Below are 21493 nucleotides of genomic sequence, written 5' to 3' on the forward strand. Positions count from 1 at the left end.
AGAGACTGACAGACCTTAAGGTCACACAATTAATTAATGGTGGAGCCGAAATTAAAACTCAAGTCTCTCAGATTTGTAGTCCAGAACTCTTTTCATAGTATCATGTGATGTTTTTCTTCTTTTAAATATAATTTGAAGGTTCTCTCTGGGAGCAGGTTTCTTGGGGAGATTTTCTGGAGGCAGCCTTAGTTTCAGTTACAAGTAAATAATCACCCAAATGCAGCCAGGTGCTAAAAGTTCAGATCTTTTATTGTCTTCAATATAGCCCAGTTAGTTTTCTTAGAGGCCTCTCTCTCTCCTTGGTTCTAAGAGCTCCTGCAGCTTTGTCCCTTGCTTCTGCCTCTGCTTTCTTCAGCCTTCAGCCAGCACCTCCTTGCCTGGGGCTGGGCATGAAGAGCCTTTCAGACCAGCGTTGGTTTCAGTGGGGGAAGTGCAGGAGCCCAGCCACCACAGCTGTGTGAGATGAAGTGAATCTGGTTGTCCCTCCAAGAGAGGGCTTCTCCTGAACTGACTTGATGCTCCCCTCTCAATGTTTTCAGCTCAACTCCCCTAGAGAGCCTCTGTCTGTTTCTTATATATGATCTCCTCTGAGAGTGGGATTATGGGTTTCTCCCAGAATGCTCTCTGGCCCTAAGAGCTTCAAGGGAGGTGTGAGTTCAGATATCTTATACTAAACCCTAAAATCTCCCAAATGTGTGAACTGCAATGAGTACAGGTGTGAACACAAGCATTGTTTCTCAGTTCCACTTAGTACCTTGTTTCAAGTTGAGTTAAACACTAGGATTCCAACAGTATCACACTTTTAAAAATGTCTTAGTCCTCTGAGTTCTTATTAGAAAGTGATTTTTAAACAAATTCTCTCCATTTTGATTCTTGGGGATGGGATCTTTTAAATTTTTTTCCTAATAGTAGCCTGTCAAAATTGTGGGATGCCCAAAGAGCCTTGGAGAAACATGATAGGATTAAGTGGCTATCAACATTCCTAAAAATGAGTTTCCTATCAGAGGGATAAACAGTTAGTCTCCCTAAATATGACATTCATTATGATAAAACATCCAAAAATCTTGCAGAAGTCCAGTGGATTGTTTCTTTACAGAGGGTCTATTGGTAAACATGGGAAACAAGGATCTCATAAAATGAAAGGGAAGAAATTTACATTGATATAGAAAACCCACAATAATGAACTCAGATATCTATTAGAATATTATTATTCCTTCATAAACTTTTAAATATATATGCCTTGTATTTTTATATAACAGTAATTTTAAAATACATATCCTTCTTCCCTGCTCTCAGCCCCAGCAAAATGTTCCTACTAGCAAAGAAAACAAAGAATATAATGTTCATCAAAACTAATTGGCCTACTAATCATGTTGGACAGCATATGCAACATTCAGCACTGATAGCCTCCCATTTCTCCAAGGAAAGAAAGAGATATATTTCCTTGTTTCTTCCTTTTAGTTTTGCCATTGTTATTTTTTTCATTTGCATTATCTGTGAACTAAAAATCATTTTCCTTCAGAAATTCAAAATTGTTCAGAATCTTATAAAATGACATCTGGCCAAGCTAAGGGACATCAATCTAAAAAGTGATTCCTAGTTTCAAATAGACCTGCATTCTTCCAGTCGTGAAAGAAAAGAGAATGAAAGATGCAAGAACACTTCTTATTTGCACATTGAGTTCTGCTCATCACTCCTGAGTCATGAGTTTTTCTGGCTCTGAAGTCAATTAGAAATCTTTCATTATTAGACAATATGAACTGCTGAGTCACTCATGGACAGAAAACAGTTCCCTAGGGTTTCTAGTTGTTGGATTATTGTTGAAAGCAGAGTATATCTGTGTATGCTTCAAGATACTGGTCCTCACTGGCCAGTATTCCCCATTCTTTTATATGTTGTATAGAATATATACACATATGTGTGTATGTGTGTATATTCATGTGTCTGTGCATATGTGTGTGTGTGTGTGTGTGTGTGTGTCAGGGAGGGAGGAAGGGAGGGAAGAAGGAAAGGGAAGGCAGAAGAAAAGGAAGAAGGAAATAAAGGGAAAGAGAAGTAGATGTAATCTTGTACTTATAATTTGGAAAAAGAGTTGATGGGATCACTGACAGGTATTTTCCAGGACAGGAAAGGGAATCTATTTTCTGAAAGATATTTAGGAATCAACTCAATTACTTGAAAAGATGAAAAAATCTCTGATTCTGTTTTTGTGCAAACAAAATCATTACAGTTAAAAGTAGAAAAGAAGTAGGAGAAATTTTTGCAACAAATTTCTATGGTAAAGGTCTCACTTCTAAAATATATAAGGAACTAAGTTTAAATTACAAGAATAAGAGCCATTCCCCAGTTGATAAATGGTCAAAAGATATGAATTGATCGTTTTCAGAGGAAATCAAAACTACCTCTACCTATATATTTTTAAAGCCCTAGATCATTTACAATGAGAGAAATGTAAATTAAAATAACTCTGAAGTACTGCATCACTCAGGCAGCTAGGTGGCACAGTGAATAGAGTGCTGGCCCTGGAGTCAGAAGACCTGAATTCAAATTCAACCTCAGACACTTATTAGCAGTGTGTCATTTGGGTGAGTCATTTAACCATGTTTGCCTCAGCTCCTTATTTGTAAAATGAACTGAAAAAAGGAAATGGGAAAATCACTCCAGTACCTTTGCCAAGAAAATCCCAAATGGGGTCACAGAGAATTGAACACAATTGAAGTGACTCAACAACAACACTACCTCACACTTATAAAATTGGCTAAGATGGAAAATAAGGAAAATGACAAATGCTAGAGGGCATTCAAGAAAATAGGTATATCATATTAATACTGTTGGTGAAGGTGAGAACTTCTGGGAAGCAATTTGAAACTATGCCCAAAAAGCCATTAAACTGTGCCTTTGATAAAGTGATACCACTCATAGGTCTATATCCCAAAGAGATCAAAGAAAGAAGAAAAAGACCTATATACATAACAATATTTTAATAGTTCTTTTTGTAGAGGTTAAGAATTGGAAGATGGGGGAATATCTGTCAGTGAGGAGTAATATGAATTTAATGGAATACTATTGTATTGAAAGAAATGATGAAAACTTGGGGAGACATGAATGAATTGATTCAAAGTGAAGTGAGCAAAACCAGAGAACAATTTATGCAGCAATATTTATAAGGATAATCAACTTTGAAAGAATTAATAATTCTGGTCAATCCAATACCAACCACAATTCCAAGGACTCGTGATGAAACATGTTACCCAACTCCAGAGAGAGAAATGATGGCTCTAGAGTGCAGCATATTTTCTTCTATTTTTTTCTTGCTTTGTTTTGTGGAGGGTGGGGTAGAGTAGGAGGAACACGGCTAATATATAAATTTGCTTTACATGACTACATATTTTTAATGTGCTCTATTTTTTTGTCTTTCCAATGGATGGATGGAAGGGAAAGAAATTTTAAAAAATAAGATTGAATTTTTAAAATCATTAAGCTACAAAAGAAAAAAAAATCCTTGACTGAAGTAGCTTCCATGGTATTGGCCACAAAGTTGGATCTGTGGGTGATCTGCCAGCTTGAATGATTTATAGAATTTCTATTAATTTCCCACCCCAATCCTATTAACTGCTTTTATTTCATTGGGAAGTCAAAACCTTTGCAAAATGATGACTGCAGTTGATTTTAACAGGTGAAGAAATATCACTATGTGAATATATAAATATTTTGTTGCTATTAAATGTATATCATTAGAGATGATATATAATATAACTCTCCAATTTCTCTTTTTCTCCATTGCATAGAGGAAGCCTTCCCCTGAAAACATAATTTAATCATTGACAAAGTTTCCATGATGCTTCATCATACTAAAGGTCTTGTGGATTGAAGGTAATGACAGCCCTAAAAAAACAAGTAGGGTATGTACAAATCTGTGTACTACCTCTTCTGTCAGTAGTTTCTGTACCAATAGCTAAGGTAATGGGAGCAAACCATTTTAGCCACCTCCAGGCAGCTGAGGCCAGTAGCTGCTGCATCAAATAGCATGGATTGGTATTAATATACTTCCACCAGAGATTCTGGACTGCCATATTGTTTCCTGACAATTGCACTTTTGAAATAGCATAATTTTGCTATTTGCAAATAGCAGAAATTCACATTTCATAGAATTTCAGAAGTAGAAGAGGCTTCAGTTGCCATCAATTCAGTTGATACCCTATAAAGAACATTCATTATAAAATGCATAAGTGATAATCTAGCCTTTGTTTAAAGACCCTTAGTGAAGGGGAACTATCATTTTCTGAGGCAGCCCATCCTTCTTTGGCTCTGTTAGGAAGTTTTCCCTCAATTTGCCTTTTTTGCAAATTGCAGCCATTGTTCTTGGTTCTTTCCTCCTTGGCCAAAATATTTTGGAAAATTCTCAAGAACCTTTTTTACTGACTACAAAAGATGAAGTTTCTGGCTTGCTTATGTTGCTTCCTACTTTTCTCAAGGGATTGACTGAATTGGATTGGTGCCTAGCCATGTGCAATCCTCTTCTGTAGCCCTTTGCTTGCTGTAATAAATCAGTTGTTAGAATTAACTGTAGTCACCATTTTGCAAAGGTTTTGGTTTTCCAATGAGATAAAGGCAATTGAGGGAGATTCTCCAAATCATTCAAGCTGGCAGATAAACCAACATCAATGAAAAACCACGTGTGTATGTATGTGTGTGTGTGTGCGCTTGTGCACATCAACTTTATTACCAATACAAGGAGGGAAATGTGAGCCAGGGACTTGTTTTCCCTTCTTTAAGTCTATCCAGATTATAATTTATATTTTAATATATTTAACATCTACTGGTCATCCTGCCATCTAGGGGAGGGGGTGGGGGGGTAAGAGGTGAAAAATTGGAACAAGAGGTTTGGCAATTGTTAATGCTGTAAAGTTACCCATGTATATATCCTGTAAATAAAAGGCTATTAAATTAAAAAAAAAAAGTCTATCCAGATTAGTCCAGAATCAACTTGACCTCCAGCTATATTCAAAAGAAAAAATTTCTTCTCCTCAACTGGATGAGAACTTCTATGATCATTTCCTCAGACTACCCTGAGCTGACTATTATATTTAAGATGCTATTCAAGTTAGACTTTTGATATCTCCTCCTCCTCTCATTACTATATTTTTTAGATGATTTCCTTTCAGGCAGGGAAGATTAACCTAACCATGAACTCTAGGAAAGACTCAGACATACCTGGTTAAATATGCATCTGAACCAAGGAGCTCAGTAGTCTCCAGTTCTCTACCTTTAATAATCTAGGTTTGATATGGATGGTTTTTGAATCACAATCAACTCCATGTATGATCTCTGAATATTTGCTATGATTTAAACTTCCAACTCTACCTTAAGCATGTCCTCAAGATATTTAATCCAGTATCCAGATTCCAGAATTCCCCTGGAATCAGCTGGAACCATTTGCAAATAGAAAATTCCTTAATTTCACACCTGGAACACATGATTTTTAGGATCAATGCAGGTACAGCGAGTATTGTAGAGATCATGTGTAGGGTGGAATAAATCTTTCTGACTTCCCATAGCCCAAATACAGAAGAGCAGAAGTGGCCCCCATGATTCAAAGTAATTGAGGTACTTCTCAAACTTGCATCATTAATAGTCCTAATTGACTTGACTCCTTGGAAACTTGCAGTATTCACATTGACTTGGGGATGAAATAATATTAATATTTTCCATAAACTAAACTTATATAAGGTTCTTAACCTGGTGTCTGTGGATTAATTTTTTTAACTTGACAACTATATTTTAATATAATTGGTTTCCTTTGTAATTCTACATATTTTGTTTACTGCATTTGAAAACAAATTCTTCAATCCAATAAACTTCACCAAAGAGTTAAATTATTGAGAAAAATACATAAAGAACACCTCACCTAGTAGCTTAAATTTCCAAGGGAGGATTTTTCAGAATGCAGGTTGAAGAGTCCAAGTATGGGATGGTGCTCAGTTACAGTAGATTCGGAAGTTGATTCCAAACTCATTGTGAGTCAACGTGCGGCATGACTGCCAAAAAGCCTAATGCAATCTTAGGTTACATAAAAAAAAAAAAAAAAAAAAAAAAAAAAGAAAGAAAAGAAAAAGAAGCATAGTGTCTAGACCAAGGGAAGTAATGGTCACTGTATTTTGGAACTAATCAAACCACATTAGAAGTATTCTGTTCAGTTCTGGATACTGCATTATAGGTGGGACATTGACAAACTGGAGGGTTAGTAACCAGATTGCGTAGTAACCAGAATGGAAAGAGGTCTAAAAACTGTCACATGAGAAATGATTAAAATAATAGGCAATATTTCCCCTGGAAAAGAGAAAGGGGGAAGGAGAGATTTATTAGTTGTTTCAAATAATGTTTCAAATGCTCTGGCAGAGAAAGAGAGATTTATTTAATGTGGTCCAGAGGGTGGAACTAGAACTAATGTCCAGTCCAGGAGATAATTTCAGTTGAATACAAAGAACTTTCGAATCATTTAGTGTTCCCAACAAAGGACCAGTCTGTTTGTTCTTTGTCACTGAGATCATTTAAACAAAGTCTAGACTGACATCTCTTAGCGACTGTAAAAAGGATTCTAACATTCAGAAGACAATTGGACTAGATAACCTTCCATATGAGATTCTATGCTAGCCGACCTTTGGGAATGCATGATGGAAGGGCCCTCCCCAGCTCCACTGCCCACCAACTTCAGAGAGGCAGGTAATCTAACTGGTTCCTATGAACTATGATGACATTTCTCATTCGAACTCTTTGGATATGCTTAAGGAAATTAATCCTGCCCTTCAAGCCTCTGCATACCTTTTAATTCCTGCCCCTTTCTACACTGGACGTCTTAGACGAGTCAAAAATAGAATTATTCCTCAGGATTCTGAGATGGGGAAGGATTGAAGCCCTGAGAGCCTAACACCCCTCTGGAGGAGACAGGCAATGCCAGAACAATGAATCCAGGGCAGAATTTCCTGGGCCAGGAAGAGACAAGGACAGATGAAGTTCTCCAGCCCCAGTGGCCTCAGCCTTGAGGTGAAGTGATAGATGGTGATTCCCTAATCTAATTCATGAGGTTAAAAAAAAATGTTCCTTTCTGAGAGGAGACCAGACTTTAAATGGCCTGAAGGAATTAAAACTAATAAGGCAGCAGTCCCCCAGTTGAAAGGCTTATTCAAATCACAGAAAATTTTAAAAGCTTTTATATTTGAATTGGAATGGGAAATGTAACCTTTGTAATTAAGTTTTTCATAAGATAACATTGAAATAATTTGCATTTCTTGAGTACCCAACAACTGATGGAGTGGGCGAGGCAGACCAGATTGAGTTGGGTGGAGGGGAACAAAACAGGCATGGTATTAAAGATTGCAAGGATGAAAAACAAAAATGAACATTGACTGGACTGAATTTACAGATTCAGAAGATGTAAATCAAAATAATGAACCCTTTACATTTCAGATCATTTTATATTCATGAAGAAATTCTTACAACATCCTAGTCATTTTTAAATACATTTCCATTAGTATGAAAATGAACAGTGCAAATATTTGGCTCCCTTTTTATGCTAAATGTAAGAAGCTCATTATTTTCATTTTTATTTTACTTTTATTGGGCACCAAACATTGTATACAGGGATAAAAGAATCTTAAGATAATTGCCTGAAGTACAACTAGCACTCTCAGTTCCTATAGTATCCCCTGAAAATTAGCATCTGAAACAATATTTAAAAAAAATTTTTTTTCTAATCCTACCCTAATGTCCATACTCAGGGATAACACTGATCAGCTGGGTGGTACAATGGATAAAGTACTAGGCCTGAAGTCAGAAAGATTCATCTTTCTGAGTCCAAATTTGGTCTCAAGATACTTAATAACTCTGTGACTGGGCAAGTCACTTAATCCTGTTCATCTCAGTTCCTTACCTGTAAAATGAGCTGGAGAAGGAAATAAGCCATTTCAGATTCTTCACCAAAAAGATCCCAAAAAGGATCATGAAAAGTTAGACATGACTGAAACTAAATAACAACAACAAAAAAAAAAATTAGAATGGATTGCTGGATATTTTATTGAATCAGAAATTTTGTTTATTAATCCAAATGGGTCCACAATGCTTTTGAATCATAGTACTCTATACCAAAATCATTGTCTAAATTATTCTTAGAAGAAAGCATAAATGCCTGTTCATGCTACATTAAAACCTATAGAGCAAAGACTACAAATCCTTCTGTCTTTAGCCTAAATTAGTTCTGGGGGAGTATGTAACTTCCTATTGTTTACATGTTTCCAAAAATGAGAATAAATTTGAGTTACCCCCATTTCTAGTAAACTGAGAGGCTCTTTAAGACTCTAGACCCATAGGAGAGTGCTGAATTAGGAAGAAAATATACCAACCCAATGATGGGAGAGAAAGGTTATCAAATCATGAAATGTCACCCTAAACCAACAAAATTGAGAATAGAAACTTGCTTGTGTAAATATATTTTTGGTTCTAGTAATACCTTAGGAGACCTCTTATGTAAGAGGCCAAGGCTTGTGGAAGTGCTATATAAGAAAGACTCTAGAGGTAGAACTGAATTTTTATGAATTGTAATGCAGATTGCCATGGTTGTGGAAAAGCTGAATTGACCTCCTGGGAAATGGCATAATTGCTATCTGCTGGAAACTTGAGAACTGTAAAAATCATGGATTGTAGGCAGAATAACACAGGATGGCAGGAAAGAACTTCAATGGAGAGCAGTGATCAATGACAATTGCTATGAATTGCTGGAGCTGAGTTTCAAGAAAAGCAATAATGTGAAGACTTTTTAGAAAGTATCACTAGTAAAGTAAAGGGGAAAAACCTTTGGGTAACTCCTGCTGGAGTCCAATGCAGAGTTGGTCACAATTGGCTATTATTATTTTTATAACAGTGGACTCTGATATATTTGTTTCTATTATGCTTCGAGCTTTTTGAGTCTATTTGCTTATAAGAGGAGCTAGCAGAAAGTGAGGGATGACAGAAACTGTGTCCTAAAGTGAATGCAGATAGTATTTGCACTGAAGAAATTGCTTGTCATTAAAGTATTAAGGTAGGGTTAATAGCATAAAACTGATACTTGGTACTATGTAAGTATTTTACTTAAGACTTTTTGTGGATCATAATAATACTTCATATTTTCATAATGCTTTAAAACATTTTAGTATTTATTATTATATTAGATTTCTGTGATGTTCCTATGTGGTGCATTTATTATTACCCTCATTTAATAGATAAGAAATTGAGATTTTGAAGAGTCAAATAATTTTTCCAGGGTCAGAGAGTTAGTAATGGAACTAGAACTGAGGTCTTCTTATTCTCAGCCCAGTGAACTTGCTTTGGAGACACACATTGTTTCTATTAAGCATCTTCTCCTTATTGCTGTTGCTCAGTCATTTCAGTCATGTCTGGCTCTCTGCGACCTCATTTGGAGCTTTCCTGGCAAAGATGCTGTAGTAATTTGTCATTTCATTTTCCAGATCATCTTACAGATGAGGAAATTGAGGCAAACATGGTTAAATGACTTGCCCAGGATCACCTACTAAGTATTTGAGGCCACATTTGAAATAAGGAAGAGTCCCAATCCACTGCACCACCTAGCTGCCCAAATCTTCTCCTTAAGGAAACTGAATTTAATCTATCACATCATTGGCTATATTCCCCATCATTATATGTAGGTGGGTATAAACATCCTCAAAATCTTCTTTCAGAAGATGAATGAATTAAAGAAAAATTATTAACTACTTACAAATATGCAAAGCACCATCCTAGGAATTCAAATAATAAAGTAAGGTAACACCTGCTGTCAGGAAGCTCACATCCTAAGAGGGGGAGAGACTATGTATATAAGAGTTCTCAACCACAAGTTCAATGGAAATGTAAAATGGTCCCTAGAGTACAGTGATAAACAGATAGCAACATATCTTTAATATTATTTCCACTGATAAATCCATATCTATTCCTGACATTGAGCCATTTGACAGTCTTGTGAATGTTGGTATCAAGAACTTTCTTTTCCTAATCTTCAATGATTGTTACTGTTGATAAGGTGGAAACTGTATCACTTATAGAGAAAGTTGTCAGGTCACATCTCCAAAAAGTTGGTTTTTCTTTTTTTGCTGAGGCAATTGGAGTCAAATGACTTGCCTAGGGTCACATAGCTAGGAAGTGTTAAGTGTCTGAAGTCAGATTTGAACTCATGTCCTCCTGACTTCAAGGTTGGTACTCTATCCACTGCACCACCTAACTGCCCCAAAGTTGGTTTTTCTTTTTTTCTTTTTTTGCTGAGGCAATTGGAGTCAAATGACTTGCCTAGGGTCACATAGCTAGGAAGTGTTAAGTGTCTGAAGCCAGATTTGAACTCATGTCCTCCTGACTTCAAGGTTGATACTCTATTCACTGCACCACCTAACTGCCCCAAAGTTGGTTTTTCTTGACCAAGCTGTGGAAGATGAGATAGACGAAAGGGGACCAGGGCCTTGGTGGGAGGAAAAATGATAAACACTGCTACTGTTTCCTTGGCTCCTATGGTTACATGCCTGTTGTGACAATTGATCATCAGTTTGAGGTTTATGGGTCTGGGGATGGTGGTCCATTTCTCCACGAAGTTGCTGCTTGAATGATGGTTTCAGTGTCTGGTCTACAAGGTCTAGCAATTTATGGAGCTCCTAGGGGCAGAATTCCAAGTTTTCTCTCAGACTATGAGGGTATGTAGTAGTGGCAGTCTGACCCACTTAGCACATATAGTCTCCTCTTTCTCCCTCAGAAATCCTTGCTACTTTAGCTAACAACAATTAGTTAATATTCTACATATTAAGAGTCTACTGAAGTAAGGATGGCTTGGATAGGGTAAATCAGGAAAAACTTTCTGGAGGAAAATATACAATTCTGTTTATTTCTAGGTGTATCTTGGGGAGGACATAGATAATAAGAGGGATACTCAGAGAAAGTAATGCTGATAGGACAAGAGATCTAGCCAAATGAAGATCAGCTACATATACTGGAAAAAATCGAATTGACAAAGAGAGGGCTTAGGGATGGGACATGCTCAGCTGAGCATGTTGTGGTATATGATTGTGATGGAATATTACTGTGCTATAAGAAATGATAAGCTTGATGATATTAGAAGAACTTGGGTAGACTTGCATGAAATAATGAAGAGCCAAATGGACAGAACCAAGAGAACACTGCATATAGTATTAGCAGTATTGTTTTAAGAACAACTTTGAGGGAATAAGTAATTTTGATGGTTATTGATACCCAATTTAACTGCAAAAGCTTATGAAGGAAGATATTCTACATTCAGAGAAAAAACTAACAAATATTAATATGTACAAAATAATTTTACACATATAAATATGTTTCATATATACCTACCTGTGTCTTATCGTTGCCATCTTTAAGGTAGGGGAGGGAAGAACAAAGAGAAAAATAAATTTACATGATAACTTTCTTATATGTTTAAAAGAAATGACAAGTTGTATGTAACAGATTTGTAATTTCATGTGCAATCAACTTTTAATTAATATATTATGGAAGTGCTTGTTTTATTCCATATATTAAAAATAAAATAAAACATTTTTAAATAAAAGGCTAGATGACCATTCACTTAACAAGGATGTGATAGAGGGAATTCATGTTTGGATTAGATATTGTATCTGACCCTTAGGATCCCTTCTACCTCAAAAATTCTGGGATATTAGGGTATTCTTCAAGTCACCCTGTATTTTTCTGTGTTCCCAATGAGTATTCAAAAATGAAACAAGGATTTATTAAGTACATACTATATGAGATTCTTACCATAGACAAATATACCATGTAAGAAGTTTCAAATCCTTTTATTTTACACTACTTTATGCTTTCTTTGACATGTATTCCCTTGGGGAGGAAATGGCCTTCTATATGTAGGAACAATATCCTCTTTTCAATGAACTGTTAGTGACTGGGATCATCTCATAGCTCCCCATATTAATGAAATATTTATGAAAAATTCATACTGTGCAAAGCCCTGGGATAGTGGCTATGGGGGTGGGAGAGGTACAGAGAAGACACTGCTTAATCCTCAAAGAGTTCAATATAGGTAAGGAGAGATGATGCATACATATGTGAATTTAATTTAGAATATAAGGCAAAAACATGTCAAATTAATAGTACCATTTATATTATATTATCATTTATTCTGATCAAATGAAAAGATATAAGATGATAATATCTTTAGGAGTTTTTAATTAAAAGGAACTATGCATGCTATCTAAACCAACCTCTTCATTTTCCAGGCGTGGAAATTGTGAAGTGACTTGTCTAAAGTCACATGTCTTTTTACAATTGTCTGTCTTGTTATTAATCCAAACTGCTTAAGTCAACAGAAAGAAGTGATCTGTTTTAACTTGGAAGAAAAGTCATCCAAGTAAGAATAGCAACTGAGAGAAATTTGACAGTGACTGTCAAATTGTTAAATTATTTTAATATTTAAAATATTAAATAATGGGTTCAGCCACTACCTCAATTTATAGATTTTCCTGGATTGGTCCTCAATCCTCCAACCTATTGTATAGTGGTATAGAGTTTAGGGCATATTTTCCTAACATTTTGAAGAGAATATCATGTTAAATGGAGTTAAAAGTCTTATAGAAACAAAACTTGTTTCTTCTCTGTAGTGATAACTTTGTGCCCTTGCAGACTGAAGGAAAAGTAGCCTTGTCTTCCCAAATTCTTTAATTATATCAAAAAATGGTCACACTTCTGCTTGCATGGTAGCTTCAAGCAATGACCCAAAAGAATTGAGAATACAATGTGGTGTGGAATGAGTAAAGAATTACATAGTAGAATGCTATTTTTTCTTTTTTGAATTTATTTTTAATCTTTTTTTTGACTTCTAAAATTTTTGACTTCTAAATTCTTTCCCTCTCTCCAACTCTACTCCTACCCAATGAGAAAACAAGAAAACATATTAATCATACAAAACATATTTATATACTAGTCATATTGCTTTAAAAAGACAAGAAAAATAAAATTTAAAAAATTATACTTCAATTTGTACTCAGATCATCAGATCTCTTTGGAGGTGCATAGCATTTTTTCATCATAGATCCTTTAGAATTGTCTTGGATAATTGTATTGCTTAGAGTACCTAAGTCTTTCACACTTAATCATCGTTACAACATCACTGTTTTTATGTGCAGTGATTCCCTGGCTCTGCTTCATTTTGTATAACTTTTCTGAAAATATCACCTTCATCATTTCTTATATCATAATAGCATTCCATCACAATCCTATATATATCTCGTTCAGCTATTTCTCAACTGATAGATATCTTCTTAGTTTCCAATTCTTTGCCACCACAAAAAGTGTTGCCATAAATATTTTTGTCCCAATAGGCCCTTTTCCTTTTTTCCTTGATCTCTTTGGGATACAGACCTAGTATTGCTGGCTCAGAGTGTTTGCATAGTTTTATAGCCTTTTAGGCATTGTTCCAAATTATTCTTGAGAATGGTTGGACCAGTTCACAACTCTGCCAACAATGCATTAGTGTCTCAGCTTTTTAACATCTCCTTCAGTATTTGTCATTTTCCTTTTCTGTCAAATTATTCAGTCTATTATGTGTGAGATGGCACTGATGGGGTGAATACGTTCCAGTAAAATACTATGTCCCTGGCTATAACCCAGTACTTAAGTGGGCCATAGTGAGGAGTCCTATCTCCCTCAGTGTCCTCTTGGTTTGGGAACAAACTGATCTTGCAGAATTTCTCATTTTGACAAAAGAGCCACCTTGAATCAACATCACAGTTAAAGTATACATTCAAGAGGTCAAGCTATGAATATCAATTTCAAGGATCAGATTTGATAATCTGTAGCTTTATTGATGCACACAACTAGCATAGTTAGCATAATTTGTTTAGGGTATTTTCTTTCTTTAAAAAAAAAAAGTACCACTTTGTTAATTGAGAATTCATTAGGAATTTTGCTTGCTTGCTAAGCATCAAAGGTATGTCCCTAGGTCTGGGGGTGGATTGAGTTTGTAAATTCATTCTGAATGACTTTCCACCTTTCATGACTTCTTGTATCTCATCAGAGTTGTTTTAATTTGCATTCTCTGATCTATAATGATACAGAACAGTTTTTTATATGTTTGTAAATAGCTTTGATTTCTTCTGAAAACTGCCTAATCATTAAGTTGGCTGCTGGACAGGCAGACAAGAAGTCTGGGTTCTAATTTCCCATTTACAATTAACTGTGGTCTCAGCCTGTCAGAGACTGAATTTCCTCATCTGTAAAGTAATCTCTAGGGATTTTTCTGCAGTAAAGTTCTAAAATTCAACATGTCTTTAGCACATGACTCTCTTCCCTTCCAGCCAAATGTTTCCCTTTTCTCCAAAATGTCATAGGAATTGATAAGGGAGTTTTCCAATCAATCTGATGAGCCTACAGGGCAGCAAACATTTGTTTGGAACTTGTTAAGTCATTGAGGGTAGGTGTTTTAGTTCTACCTTTTGCAGAAGGTAAACCTATCTTCTGGCATTGAGGAGATTAATAACATCTAGATTAAGTTTCAATGGCCACCACTTGAAAACTCCAAGAAGGTGTTTAAAAAGACAAGAAAAATAAAGTTTAAAAAATTATATTTCAATTTGTACTCAGAGTTCATCAGATCTCTTTGGGGATCAGATCACTAATAGGGACCTCCCTCCTGATAAATTGGTGAGCTCAGAGTCTTGGTGAGATAGAAGATGATAGAGAAGCCATTTGTTTCTTTATCTGTATAGTATAGATAATTCTTCTACTGACCACTTAAAAGAGTTATAAATTATAAGAAAAATATTTTGCAGTGTAAGGAGAATTATTTATTGAATCAGCATTATCTTCTTTCCCATCATGCCTTGTAATTCTATCAATAATTACTACTACTACTATTGCTGCTGCTGCTGGTACTACTACTACTACTACTACAAAAATAATTAATTATATTGTATTTACTAAAGGCTATATGCCTCTCAAGAGCTTTACTTAACCTGAAAATTGATTTAATAGTGCCTTTGGGAGACACACAAATAAGAAAGGGGAAGGGAAGAAAGTAAGCATTTACATAGCACCTATTGTTCCAGGCATTTGACTGAGTGTTCTTATAATTTTTATTTTATTAGATCCTTACAACAACTCTGGGGGATAAGAGCTATTATTATTTCCCACTTTTTACAGATGAAGAAACTGAGACAAATATTTGCCCAGAGTCATATAATAAGTGTCTGAAACTGATTTGAATTCAAGTCTCCCTGATTCCAGACCTAGTACTTAATTCACTACATTGGATGGCAGTGAGGGGAGAGCTCAATATTTAAATGAAGCAGGCTTATAGTTTCTGCACCATTTTTGTTTTCAAATTGGATTTAGATTCTTCAATAATTAAATGCAAATGTGATCTTCTGGATATGGATATTCCTTCCAACTGAGCAAGTCACAACTCACTACCCTTCCATTCTTTCTTGACCTTTAAATTCTTCATGAATTTTAAGTTCCTTTGGAGATCTTCTGTTGATATCTTGAGTGGCTTAGAAAAGCAATTAGACCATTACTCTACTTTCTGTCTTGATATATAACCAGCCTAGCTTCATTTCCAGTCACTTAAGTCCTTTTATTCCATGAGTCATTTTTGATCACATACTATAGTCCATTTAAACCTATCATGCATCTCTCTACAGCCATCTGGATCACCTGTGTTATTATAAGAATATAATATCTTATTATTCATAACCACATAGAATTATTAATAGAAAAGTGACATGGAAAAAAACACAAAGCAAAGTACAGATACTGCCTATAGAGAGACTATATATATTCTCATAGTATTCGTACTGCCCATAGAGACAATATACACACATAGCATCCCTCTCTGAATGTGTGCCCCTATCTGCTCTGTGCAGTGCTTGGGCTTTGTCTAGACAGAGGAATGAGAGTAGTGTAGTGCCTTGCTAGGAGCTATCAGCAACTCCTATTGCTTAAATAAACAATCATGATAAATTCAAATTCCACAGACATGGTGATCACTTAGAAAGTTATTAAGCAAAAAAACGGAATGTAGTTAAATTTCTATCTATGTCCTTCAGCCAGCATAGATATGAGATTCATGGAGGTACAGACAAATGGGATGCTAAATGTCCATAAAAATGTCCCCCCCAAAAAAGACAAAGTCTAGTCATTCAGATTCACCTCTTCATGTGACAATTCCTATATCCTGCTTTACAGTATAGCAGGCCCTCATTACCTCATATCTGAGTTATTACAATAGCTGGTTTTTCTGGCTTACATTTTCCCCACTCTAATCCATTTTTCACTTAGTTGTCAAATTGATCTTCCTAAAACACACATCTAACCATATCAACTCTGTCCCCTTTCAAAAAGACTCCAACAGCTTCTTGCTACTTCCAGGATTAAATATAAACTCTTCTATTTGATTTTTAAAATCCACTATGACCTGAATCCTTCACATTTTTCTAGTCTTATGTTTTTTTTTACACTGCCACCTCTACCCCACACATACTCTGCAATTCAGTGTCATTATCTTCCTTTTAGTTCCTCACACATGGCAATCCATCTTCCAACTCCAAGAGCTCTCCCTGACTGTACCATAACCCTGAAATGTTTTTCTTCTCATTTCTGCTCCCTGGATTCCTTTAAATTACAGTTAAATCCCCACCAGGTCTTTCTCAGTCCTCCTTAAACTTAGTGCCATCTCTCTGAGATGACTTCTAATTTATCCTTTACATGCCTTGTCTACATATAATCCATTGTTTCCCCTATTAGACCATTAGCCCCTGGAGAGCAAGAACTATTTTTCCCTTTCTTTGACTCTCCATTGATTGGGATAGTGCATGGCACAGAGTATATGTTTTAAAATGCTAGTTGACTGACTGATTTTTCTGTACTTTGACTCCTAGGATTTATTCTGCTCATTTTATATTTTGATTCTCTTGATAAAAACCCCTATCCATGTCCCTGTCTTCTACATCAGCTAGATTGTCTGAGTAGAATGTGGCCAACACAATACCTCTCTCATTTGAATTGTAGCAATTCTTTAAGACATTAAGCACTGATTTTGTTTCTGCTAGTATACAATTATTGTAAAAATGCCTTTTCTCTCCTGGGAATGTAAATAGGAAAGTATTATTGTAACCAAAAGTACCATTAGGCGCTGATGTTCCATATGAAATTTGCAATAATTTCAGCTTCAGACACATATCAAGAATTGTTATATTATTCCTGTACTCAAAAGCAGTGTTTCAATGCAAAAAAATAATATGAAAAGTATTCTACATTTTAGTGGTGGTTATTTATTCAATTGTACTGTCTTTTGAATATCAGATAAAATGACAGAAGCTTCCACATTCATTCATTTTAAAAAATTTATTGAGTGCTTACTATGTATAAGATCTATGGGGATACAGAGATAAATAAAATATGCTTATACTCTCAAGGAGTTTATAATCTAGTATTGAGCTTGCAATATTGTAAAGACTTGCTGATACAATAAGGGAGTTTGTAATTTGTTCATCCTTGCTTATTCAAGTCTGAGAAGTACTGTTTTTCCAAATAAAGGAAGATTCCCTAAAGAAAGAAAAGGTTGGAGTTTACTATGTAAAATTCCAGGAAAATCAGCAATTAAGTCTATAAAATATCAGAGTTATAAACCCAAATTTAATGCATTTATACATGTTGCTGTCTTTTCTAATTATTCTTGTAAAAAGAACTTATTTAGTTTAATATTTAGTTCCATATCAATAATAATTGCAGTTTTTTCAAAACTCTAAATAATAATTTTAAAATATTCATCCTAATGAAGATTTTATAAGAAACAGATTGATATTTATTTTCCCAAGTTAAATAGCAGAAATACTTCTAGATTGTTATGGGGAACACAGAGAACAAGTATTACTCAAAGATGATTGTGTTGTGATTCAATGACAGGATGACCATCTTATACAAAGTATCTACTTCTATTTAAGTGCCAAAAATAACTGAAATTCCATTATTAGAGATTAATTTATTTGAGCAAAGTACTATTTTTCCATTTGTCAGTAGAGTGAAGAAGATGAAATACATTAGAGACAAAGGTGTAAGAGAGTACAAGTGGAGTTGTTCAGAACAGCCTGCATTGGGGATACCCCAGTCATACTTCTGCTGTGCTGGAGCTGCAGGGAACAGCTGTGGTGAGGTGTCTGCTAATTGCCTCTGTTCTGTTGCTTGGGGATATAATTAACCAACCTGCTTAAGGGAAGCAAAGAAGGAAGACTTCTATTCTTGGGAGACCAGCTGCGATTTCAGTACCTTGGACAGGAATTTAAACTAGAGAATAAAACACCAGAGGAGACGGGAAACTTGTGGGTGTGACTGAGCAGCAGAGACCCAGCAATTGGAGACCCCAGTAATGTCATTGAGGACACTTGATATTTTATGTTATCTTCCTTTTGCCCTTCTTTTGGGAAAGATTGTAGGGTAAAAGTCCATTTTATGTGTTTATATATTTTTGGCCAGTTTCTTGAGAGCAATCTGCAACTGATGGAAGGGTAATTAAAGAAAATATGCCCAGGAGTAGGGGATGGTGGACTCTTTATTTTTTAATTAACTGATTGATTTTTATAAGCTTTTATTATCTCTCTCTTCCATTGCTCCCTCCAATGAATATTTTTAAAGACAAAAAGTAAAACTTTATACAAATATCCATAATCTAGTCTAGTCTATGCAAAACACATTCCTACATTGTCTGTGTCCAAAAATGAGTCTCATTCTGAATCACAAGTTTATCACATCATTTGCAGGAGATGATTGGCACATTTATCTTCAGTGCTCTAGACTCATAGATTATCATTGAACTGATGATAAGTTCATAAACCCTTAAAGCAGAACTGAAAAACCTGTAGATCTTTAACTTCCTAAATATATTATATAAAATTAATGTAATGAAATACAATAGTGTTGTAAGAAGTAATGAAGTGGATGGATTCAGAGAAACCTGGGAAGATTTATGTGAAATAATAGAATAAAGTGAGCAGCTATCATAAAGAAGCATTTCAAGAAATCAGATACATTCTTGCAGCTTACACTAAAAATAAGAGATCTTGGAATACAACATTTTAATAGCAAAAAAAGTATCACCTTATGAGCAAGAATAGCTTATCCTGTGAAGCTAAATATAAATTGATAAGGGTAGAGGTGACCTTTAACAAAACAAAGGACTTTCAAGTATTCCTGAGGAAGAAAACAGAACTAAGTAAGAACTTTAAAATACATTTAAAAAAAGAGAAATTTAGGAAGGTAAATTTATTTGCACTATTAGAAGAGGCTATATAATGATATAATAGTAATATTTTAATGGGAAGAAGCAAACAAGTATCCCTTCAGAAAGTGTTTTGAGGAAGTGAAATAAGAAAGTTAGAAGAAAGAAGTTGAAAAAGAAAGGACCTGCAGGTTTATCAGTTCTATTTTAAGGATTTTTAAAATGGAAAACAGAGACTAAAGAATAGACACAAAAATGGTTGATATAGAAGTATATAAAATTCAACAGGGAAACAAGCAGGATGGAGGTAAAGGATTAAGAAGAAGGGACTACTCATAAGACATTTTTTTCTAACCTTAAAGAGGTAATATAAAAGAAAATGGAAGAGAAAAACTTTTAAAAGGAAAGGAAAAGAGGGAAAAGGAAAAGGGAAGGGAAAGGGAAAGGAAAGGAAAAAAGGAAAGGAAAGAGAAAAAGGGGGGAAAGGGAAAAAAGAGGAAAAAAAGAAGAAAAGGGAAGGAAAAGGGAAAGGATAGGGAACGAAAGGGGAAGGGAGGGGAAGGAAGGGGAGGAAAGGGGAAGGGAGGGGAAGGGAGAGAAGGGAAAGAGAGGGAAAGGGAGAGGAAGGTTGGGGAGAATAGGAAAGGGGAGGGAAGGGGAGAAGAGGGTTGGGGAGAAGAGGGAAGCGAAGGGGAGGGGAGGGAAAGGAAGGCTAGAAGGTTAACGTTAGGGATACTCAAAATAATAAAAATAAAAGAGGTCTACTGAAATATATTTTAAGTGCACAGAAATGGACATTTATAAGGAGGCAAACAGAAGAAAAGTGATAGGATTTTACTTGAATTTTAGGAAAATCACTTTAGTGACTAAAGGGATAATGAATTGAAATTGGGAGAGACAAGAGGCACCCCATGTTTGACCTTTCAAGTCTTTCCCAACCTTACTACACATTTTACCCCTTCCCTCCATATTCTACAGGTCAAATTCACTTCATTGTTTTTCCTATATGACATTCCTTTTTTTTTCTTTTTTGCTGAGGCAATTGAGGCTAAGTGACTTGCTCAGAGTCACATAGTCAGGAATTTTTAAGTATCTGAGGTCAAATTTGAACTCAGGTTCTCCTGATTTCAGGGCTGGTTCTCTATCCACTGCGCCACCTGATATTCCATTTTTAGTCTCCAAGAATAGGCCTAGAATTCACTAATTTTCTTATCTGATTATAACCTTTCAAACTTCTACCTCTGAGAATCCTTATTCTTTCCCCTAACTCAATTCAAACTCTTCCTTTTTATCTACATGGAGTTTTTGCCCTGGTAATTACTTTGCATCTATGCCAATTTTCCTTAAGCTCTTTGAGGGCAGAGAGTCTTGTTTTTGTCTTTGCATCCCCAATACCTTGTTTAGTGCCTGGAACGTAATAAGTATTTTAAAAATAATTGTTGATTGTTTTCATTATAAGAATAATGATAGCTAATATTTATATTGCAATTACTATGTGCCAGGCACTTACAACTATTTACTTTACAAATATTATCTCATTTTATCCTCACAACAATTCTTGGAGGCCGGTGCTGTTGATACCTCCATTTTACAGTTGGAGATACTGAAGCAAACTGAGGTTAAATGATTTACTCTTAAGGGCTGAAAACTCAAAACTGTGAGTGGGAAAATTATATCAGGAAAAAGTCATCCCTTGAAAATAACAAGAAGCAAAATATGATTGTTTCTGGTTCACCTTAGTCTTCTCAGACTTTCATGTAATTGGAATTATACAAAATAGGCACCTTTATCCTGGATGTAGGGAAATATCAGGATGTAAAAGGCTGGTTTCTATCATTGTTTTGTCTAATTAGATCTAAATCCTCTTAAAGAAAGACATAGAATACAGAAAAGGGGTTGACATTAAAACAATTTAACTATAATGTTTTTAAATCTCCAAAGAAGAAAAAAATAAAGAGAATCCACATTGCAAGGGAACTTAAAGGTTTCCAAAATTATTTTCTTATGAAAACCCTATAGAATATTAGTTCCTTTGGAGCAAGGACTATTTTTGGATTTGTGACAGTGTTGCCATCACCTAGCATGTTCATGGCTTATACTTAGGGCTTAATAAATACTTACTGGATTAGATGGGACACAGGTAGATCAAGCAACATTATCCCCATTATCAAGTAACCTATCAAAAGGTTTATTAAACACCAC

This window comes from Sarcophilus harrisii, chromosome 1 (assembly GCF_902635505.1).
Source record: "Sarcophilus harrisii chromosome 1, mSarHar1.11, whole genome shotgun sequence".
Classification (NCBI taxonomy): Eukaryota; Metazoa; Chordata; class Mammalia; order Dasyuromorphia; family Dasyuridae; genus Sarcophilus; species Sarcophilus harrisii.